The sequence below is a fragment of the Bubalus kerabau genome, chromosome 17 (assembly GCF_029407905.1).
Source record: "Bubalus kerabau isolate K-KA32 ecotype Philippines breed swamp buffalo chromosome 17, PCC_UOA_SB_1v2, whole genome shotgun sequence".
Lineage (NCBI taxonomy): Eukaryota > Metazoa > Chordata > Mammalia > Artiodactyla > Bovidae > Bubalus > Bubalus kerabau.
Window position 1 is genome coordinate 60834337 of NC_073640.1, and position 8896 is coordinate 60843232.

An 8896-nucleotide genomic window follows, 5' to 3' on the forward strand; every position below is an offset into this window, starting at 1 on the left:
GGTGTCATTAAGTCTAATCTTAGAGGAGAGGAAAGCATGGCGGCCAAGTGGGTCAAGATCCCCTGACCCGGAGACTGGACTTTGCAAGTAGAAAGCCTGGATCCAGGCCTGAGGCTTCTATTCTATAACCTCAGGCAGGGCCCTTACTCTCTGTGGAGCTTCAGTTTTCTCATATGTCTAGGGGAGTAGTAAAACTAATATAAGTGAAGTTGTTCAGTTGCGTCCTACTCTGTGACCCCATGGACTATAGCCTACCAGGCTCCTCCATCCATAGGCTTTTCCAGACAAGAATACTGGAGTGGGTTGCCATTTCCTTCTCCAGGAGATCTTCCCGGCCCAGGAACTGAACCCAGGTCTCCTGCATTGTGGGCAGACGATTTACCATCTGAGCCACCAGGGAAGTCTAGAATGGCTTAAACCGATTCCTGTGAAGGTATTTGGAAATCTATAAAAACTTACACAAAGGGACTTGCCTGGTGGTCCAGTGGTTAGGACTTCAGGCTCCCACTGCAGGGGTCATGGGTTCCATCCCTGGTCCAGGAACTAAGATCCCGCAAGCCACACAGTGCAGCCAAAAAAAAACCCAAAACAAAATAGAGAAACTTACACAGGTTGGCATTACTACCATCATTTTAGATGTCATTACTAGAAATGGTCTCAAGAACCGTGACGTTTACCAGTCCATCCATTTTGTACATGACAGAGCAGTCACCTAGGAAACAGAGAAGAAAGGGGAAGAAGTAATTGTTCAGAGAGTCAATGGCTACATTATAGCCTGCAATTATGACTACAGAGGAGTGCCACGTGCCTCTGTAGCTAATATCTTTAATTCTCACAACGTTGCAGCATTTGGTATTATTTTACCCTCTTTTCTAATCAAGAAACCAAGATATAGAAATGATGCGATGTGACCAAGGATACGAGATACAGTTGCTACCAAAAACAAAAGAAATTTTAAACAGACTAGATTGGGATGGTACAGGATCCCCAAGACCACCCTCAGGCTCAATAACTCACAAGGTCTTGCAGAATTCAGCATAACTGTTATATTCATGGTTACAGCTTATTATAGCAAAAGGACAGAGATTAAAATCAGCAGAGGTGGGGACTTCCCTGGCTAAGAGTGGTTGAGAGTCTGAGCTTCCTTTGCAGGGAGTGAGAGTTTGATCCCTGGTCAGGGAACTAGGATCCCACATGCCAAGCGGCCAAAAAAAAAACCTAATTAAAAAAATGTTAAAATCGGCAGAGGGCAGGATGTAGGACGGACCAGGAGCCAGCTTCCAGTTGTCTTCTCCTTGTTGTTCCAAGTGTGGCAACAAGCAGGCTATTTCCAAGCAGGGAAACACTGAAACTTGGTGTCCAGGGGTTTTACTGGGGCTCAGCATGTAAGCATGGCTGACCATCCCCTTGGCTGACCTTCATCTCCAGCCCCACCAGAGGTCAAATTGATTCTGCATAGCCCAAGGCTCCCTCGTAAATCACTCTGTTAGCATAACTGTCTGGTGTCTCCCCAGGCCCCAAGTAAACCAAGACACTGGTCATCACCAGACAGAACATTACCAGAGCTCAGTGCTTTCCTCACAGAAGCTGGGCAAGAGCCAAGCCTTCCTAGGATAAGGTTGATCCTTTAATACACAGGTAGGATACTAGAGGGGTTTCCCAGGTGCCGCTAGTGGTAAAAAATCTGCCTGCCAATGCAGGAGACATGGGTTTGATCCCTGGATGGAGGAGATCCCCTGGAGAAGGGCATGGCAACCCACTCCAGTATCCTTGCCTGGGAAATCCCATGGCAGAGGAGACTGGTGGGCTACAGTCCATGGGGTCGCAAAGAGCTGGACACGACTAAAGCAACTTAGCATGCACAGGATACCAGTGGATGGTGAAGTTGCTCAGCTGTGTCCAACTCTTTGTGATCCCATGTCTGGGGGATTCTCCAGGCGAGAATACTGGAGTGGGTTGCCATTTCCTTCCCCAGAACTAGTGGATGAGATGAGTCTATTTTTCAACTTGAATCTCTCCACACAGGGTTAATTTCTCACATGTCATTGGAAGTCGAGAAGATATCAGTGGAAGAGAGCTGGTGCTCTGCCATCTCTTGTGTATTTGAATTTCCTGAAGAATCCCCAGGCAGCTCCACGACCCTGGGCGCCCCGCTCAGTAAAAGTATCAGCTCCTCTGTAGCTACAAATCAACACAGTGCTGCCCTCGATAATAACACCCAGGACACACCTCACACTGTTTGGAGTCTTGAAGAGCCAGAATGTACCCACCTGATCCACAGCATACTCAAAAGAGATAATAGGACATATCCACTCTGTGCCAATCTAGGAGAACGCAGGAGTGCTTTCCTGAGGGACAGTATCGAACTCTTGGTCTCAGGTGAAATTCAGTCTCATGCAGTGGATGGCTTAGAAAGAAGGAACTTCAGACTGCGCTCTGGTTAGCGTGTGGTTTTGTTTCACCTGATGCCGGGCTTTACAAAACCATGGGTATTTCATTCTTACAACCATAATACAACGTGACAGACACAACTGATAAGACCTTCTGCTCCCCAAATAGAAATGGCAAAATGGGGGTTAGTGACTTGCCCATAGCCTCTAGCCAGTAAGAGTTGGAGGCATAAATGATCATAGATCATCATGGAAGGCGCAGAGCCTAAGGGGAGAGATGGGTTGGCTGGGAGGAGACAGAGTAGGAGCTGGCCCGAAAAAATCTAGGCTGGGAGACAGGTAGAGAATCACGTTGTTGTTGCTCAGTTGCTAAGTTGTGTCCGAGTCTTTGCAACCCCATAGACTACAGCACGCTGGGCTCTTCTCAGAGACAATGTAGATTCTCAGAAAATTCACTCATCCTCAGTCTTGAAAAGTCAGGGTTCTGGTTCAAACTCTGCCACCTGAAGTAACTCTCTTCAAGTTTGCTCACCTAGACACTGAGGTGTGCCCCTTCTGTGTAGAGAAGGGAAATAAACTTATGAAAAGCCACCCAGTAATCACAATCCCAGCTTCTAGGGGGTTGTCAGATTAGGGGAACAGAACCAAATCAGCTTCCCTGGTGGCCCAGATAGTAAAGAATCTGCCCACAATGCAGGAGACCTGGGTTCGACCCTTAGTTCGGGAAGATCCCCGGGAGAAGGGAATGGCTACCTACTCCAGTATTCTTGCCTGAGAAATCCCAGAGGAGCCTGGCAGGCTACAGTCCATGGAGGTGGCAGAGTCAGACACGACTGAGCAACTTTTGCTTTTCACCAAATCGGCTAACGCGTGGGAAAGTGCTTGGCCACCTGGAACACTGCACATCACTGAGGTGTCCACGAGGGCCCCTTGTCTCCAAGTTTGGGGTCCAACCTGTCTCTCTCTCCTCCAGATCTGACCCAGAAACCAGAGCTCCACGTCCCAGGGACTCTGGCAGCTGGGGGACCTGCGGCCTTGGTCTGAAGCTTCAAAGGCACCTGCAAAGAAACCAAAGCCCTCTTCATCTCCTGGAAAGGGCCCAACGTGTCCACCGGCACAGACCACAGACGGCTCCAGCAACTCCTCCTCCCCGCCCCCCTCCTCCCTTGTCCTGTGCTTCACCCTGAAACCTAAGGACCGCCGCACCACCCTCAGACGCCATCTGAACTTCTCCCTGGCTCACCTGCCCGGAAGTAGCATGGTCAGGCTCCAGGTGGCCTGTGAGTGCTGGTGGGCGAGGGACGATTCAGAGTCTGGCAGGGACTCGGACCCAAGAGAAAGACGCGAGTCCTGGGCTGGGGGACAGGAGCGGTGTGGGGAGCAGTCACACCTCCCCCTAGCTTCTGGGGCTGTAAGGCCAGAGTAAGTGCTGAGCTCGGGTGTGAAGCGGATGAGGAAAGAGGATGAAAGGGGAACTAGTCTGAGTCACAGCCCCTCCGGGCTTCCTGGGCTTCCAGAAAGGCTTTCTGGAGCCCCATGGGAGTCACAGACAAGGAGAGGGCTGAGTCCTGGAGGAGGCGGAGACAGAGTCACGGTGCTCGCTGACTCCCGGCCCTCCTTCCCCGCAGCACCGGCCAGGCTGCTCTACTTTTCTTGTTCCTTGGAGAAGACTCTGCAGTGCAGCTGTTCCTTCCGTGGGAGCCCCATGCCCTCCGTGCGGTGGTTGATGGGAGGTGATCCTGTGGATCTGAACAGCATGAATAAGAATTTCCAGGTGACATCCAACATAGCTGCCCCTTGGGCCAACAGCACCATCAGCCTCCTCGGGGAGCCAGAAATAGTCAGGGGCCTCCACTGTGAGGGGCGGAACCAACACGGAATCCATACCTCAAGCATCTTCCTGATACCGCCAGGTAAGTGTGCAGGAGTCTGGGCTAGAACGACAACACCCAGACCAGAATGAGGTCGGGTACAGGGCTTCTCTGGTGGCTCAGATGGTAAAGAATCTGCCCAGGTTTGATTCCTGGGTCGGGAAGGTCCCCTGGAGAAGGAATGGCAACCCACTCCAGTATTCTTGCCTGGAGAATCCCATGGACAGAGGAGCCTGGCGGGCTACAGTCCATGGGGCCGCAAAGAGTCAGACACAACTGAACTTTTTTCACAGAGCCAGCGGAAAGAGTAAGGCTGAGACCTTATAGCCGTAGGAGAAAAATTGCTCTCACTTCTCTTTGATTCCAGATAAGAATTCAGTTTCTAATGCGCTGGTGAAAGGGCTGATCCAGGGCGTTGTGTATGGATCCATTGCGACAGCACTCTTCTTCTTCTTCCTTGTCCTCCTTGCGTGAGTATCAAATTAAAACCCACCAGCAAGCTCTCCCCAAAGTCTGCTACATTTACTTATGTAAGTGTACTTTACAGTAAAGCACATTTGTAGTACTTGTAGTATTACTTTACTACATGTAAAGCACTACCTTTACTTTATTTCCTTCCTTATGATTCTTTCAGCTTCGTCTTCCCTCTTGATACAGACTCTTACATCAGCCATCTTTTTTTCCAGTTTTCCATTTAAAGGCTATAAATTTCCCTCTATGCATGACTTTAGTTGCATCTCACAAATTTTAATATAAAGTCTTTTATTATAATTTAGTTAAATACCTCTAATTTCTGTTAAGATTTTTTTTCACCCATGAGCTTTTTTTTTTTAAAGACACATCAATATTTTCTAAATCCTCTTTTCTTTAGTTCTATTTAAATCCAGTAAGTTCAAAGAATATGCTATGCATGATTTTAGTTCTTTATTGCTTTGTGGCAGAATTTTTGCTTAGTGTTCATAAATAAATATTCCATGTGGACTTGAATAGAATATGCATTCTACACTTGTTGAATGCAGCATTTATATAAATACAATATATTGTACAGGTATATATACGTATGGGCTTCCCAGGTGGCTCAGTGGTAAAGAATCTGCCTGCAATGCAGGAGACGTGGGTTTGATCCCTGGGTCGGGAAGATCCCCTGGAGAAGGAAATGGCAACCACGCCAATATTCTTGCCTGGGAAATCCCATGGACAGAGGAGCCTGGTGGGCTACAGTCCATGGGGTCACAAAAGAGTCAGACACTACTGAGCGACTAAACAATAACTATATTTATATGTGTGTGTGTGTGTGTGTGTGTGTGCTGAGGCAAGCCACAAATATCAGAAAGCAAACTAAAGACAGGCGGGCATGAAAAAATTCTGATGGTCATAAGGCAACCAAACATGTTAAATATAAAATACTGATGCTGAATATAAAAGTTAATTTTTGGGAACTCTGGGGTTTTCATGTTGTTCAGTGGCTAAATCATGTCCAGCTCTTTTTGATGCTATCTAACCATCTCATCCTCTGCTGCCCCTTTCTCCTTTTGCTTTCAATTTTTCCCAGCACCAGGGTCTTTTCCAGTGAGTTGGCTCTTCGGGTCAGGTGGCCTAACTATTGAAGCCTTAGCTTCAGCATTTCAGTCCTTCCAAGGAATAGTCAGGGTTGATTACCCTTAGGATTGACTGGTTCGATCTCCTTGCAGTCCAAGTTTGCTTTGGTGTCTTTTATCAATTCTGGAAAATTCTCAAACCTCTTTCACAGATTGCTTCTGCCATTTCCTTTCAGATTGGGGTTCTCATTTTGTTTTGGGGGTTTTAAATATATACATATTTATTTATTTATCTGGCTGTGTCGGGTCTTCGTTGCAGCAGGCAGGGTCTTTTATTGAGGCATACAAACTCTCCATAGAAGCTACTGGCTCGGGCTCAGCAGTTACAGGATATGGGCTAAATTTATCCGCAGCATGTAAGATCTTATGTTCCCGCATCAGGGATTGAATCTGCATCCCCTGCATTGCAGAGCAGATTCTTAACCACTGGACCACCAGGGCAGTCCCAGGGTTCTCATTTAATATGTGTTAAACCTCTTTCTCTCTCTCTTTTTTCCCCCTCTTACCCTGTCTCCTGTATTGTGTAAGTAAAGTAAACACGTGCTAGGTTAGAGCAACCTGCACAAGTAAGATACTGAGGGAACCCTGCCCCTTCGGTATCTCCTTATCCCTCGGGAGAGAGCATCAGTACGGCCCAGAAATCCCTCAGCCGACCTGAGTCAGCCCTTTCTTTGTCAGTACTACAAAGGATTTCCTTCCCCCTCCTAAGTTTCCTATCTCCTCCCTTCTCACTCTTAGCAATAAGGCTTTCCCTAACTTCAGAGGAAAAAAGCAACTCCCCAAACCTGCGGTGTTACTACCATCGGCACCAATGATTTACTCCTCGCCTTTTTCAGAGAAAGGCATCTCTCTTCTTGTCCAGGGTTAGCCCTCCCTCCTCCGCCTTGGGAATCCATCTCCTGTACACTCCATTGATCACGCCTTCTGTCTCTCAAACGCTCAATCACTCTTCCTTCGTTGGCTCTTTCTCTGAATTATATAAGCATGTCCAAATCTCTCCCACCTCAGCCCCACAAACTCCTTCTATGGACCATCCAGTGTTTTTCTTTTTTTTTTTTGAGAGAGAGACTAGCTTACACCCACTTCCTGATTCTCATCACTCCTACATTCTTCAGTCCACTTCAATCTGCTCTCCAGCGCCACGCCACTGAAATGACACTGTCTAAGCCAACCAGTTATCCTTACTCTTGAGACCCAAGAGCAGCCCTTCTTTTTCTTGTTCATCTTGAGGTGACATTTTGATTGGGTAGCCATTTGTGATTGCCTTCTACCCAATGGCTCCTTGTTAGAGAGAAGGAATACCGCAAAGCCATCTGCTGGAAATGATGTGGGTAGAAGCAGGAACGGGGGTGGGGGGGTAGAGAATTGAGAGGAGTGATGGTGTTAGGTGTGGTTAGAACAGCTGTTGAGAAGAATACTTGGGGTCTGTACAAGGACAAGGAAAACACTTGGTAAGCAGCTGCAAAGGCCCAGCGATGACTGGAGACTATTCATTGTTATTGGCACCAGGCGCCATTGCCCTGTGATATTTCCTCCCAGCAGTGGTCATAGGAAAGAAAAAGTAGATGGTGGCATTGATCTAGGTTTTGGTCTTTGCAGGCAGGGTGCTGTGGAAGGGTGATGGAGGGGAGAGGCAGGGAAGACAAGGGGGCTGGAGGGAAAGAGCCCATCAAGAAGGCTGGTAAGAGGGTCCAGGCTAAGCGAATAGGAACTTGTATCCCCATTTGACGAGGGGAGGAGAGTGCCGGTCACAGAACCAGCAAACAGAGGGAAACATGGTCCTCTAACCCCAGCCCAGGCCTCCTTCTGGGAACCAGTGGGTACTCAGCACAGCATTAACCTTGGGGCTCACTGCCTTAGAATGAAGATGCTTAAGTGGTGGGAGGAGAGTCACATTCCTAAGACCAACGAGGCCCTGATCCCCGAGAAACCAGAGCTGCTGGAGGAGCCAAAAACACCCCAGGAGTCTGCAGCTGAGCCCTCACCTGCTTCTGTAGCAGGTAAGTCCCTGGGCTGGGCCGCTGCACTCAGAGGACCCCGGAGGGCGCTGGTTAGAAAGGAGGACTTCCAGGACCCCTGGAGTTGGAAACCACATTGCTAGCACCGGAGCCCAGAGGGTCTACACTCAGGGAGAACAGGCCAGCTCATTTTGACGTGTGGGCACCAGCAGGGAGAACCAGGGCTCAGCCTTGTCTGAGCTTCTGTCTGCTTCTTCAAGCCGACGTCCCCTTCCAGCAGCTGAGCCCCCTGTGCCACAGATGGTGATGGCCCTGGAGGGTGCCAGCCCAGCCCCAGACCCGTGGAGGAGGCAGGCCCACCCACTAGCAGCCACCACCCTGCCAGGAAAGGACAGTAAAATCTAGAAGGGGGGTGTGAGCCTGCTTGCACGGCCAGAACAAAGCACCACAGCCTGGTGAGCTTAAACAACAGAATTTTTTTTTTCACCATCCTGGAAACTACGAGTCCAAGATCAAGGCGTGGGCAGAGCTGAGTCCTCCTGAGGCCTCTCTCCTGGCTTGCAGACAGCCATCTTCCCCGCTGTGTCCTCACGTGGCCATCTCTCTGTGTATGTCTGTGTCCTAATCTCCTCTTAATGAGGACACCAGTCGTACTGGACGAGGGCCCACCCATGTGGCCTCATTTTACCTTAATTATCTCTTTAAAGGCCCTGTCTCCAAAAGCAACTCTGAGGCGCTGAGGGTTAGTGCTTCAACATACCGATTGGGGCAGGAAGAAGGGACACAGTTCAGCCAGTGACGGAGGCTTCAAGGAGCCAGTTGGGTCCCTCTGTTTGTGGGAGACCTCGAGAGGGAAAGGGGCTTGCCCACAGCAAAAGGACCCCAGGATCTGGGTCTCGCACAGTCTAGGGCTCGTGAGAGAGAAAGAAGACCGAGGACGCACAAACTCCAGGGCAGATGAAGACCATGGCTCACAGCTGCCAAGACCCAGCAGCCACAGGGCAGGAACAGCGGCTGCATCTCAGGTCCTGTGAGCAGAGGCCACGCTCCATATTCGTGTTCACTGGACAGACATGCCC

The 8896-nt window shown here is 49.3% G+C and overlaps 1 long non-coding RNA gene across 1 annotated transcript; it reads left to right on the plus strand.

The window, feature by feature from the left end:
* Positions 1-4661: 4661 nt before the first annotated feature.
* Positions 4662-8896, plus strand: LOC129631817 (uncharacterized). Its single transcript, XR_008704186.1, has 3 exons — positions 4662-4731; positions 7720-7859; positions 8722-8896. It is a non-coding gene; the product is annotated as an uncharacterized LOC129631817 (long non-coding RNA).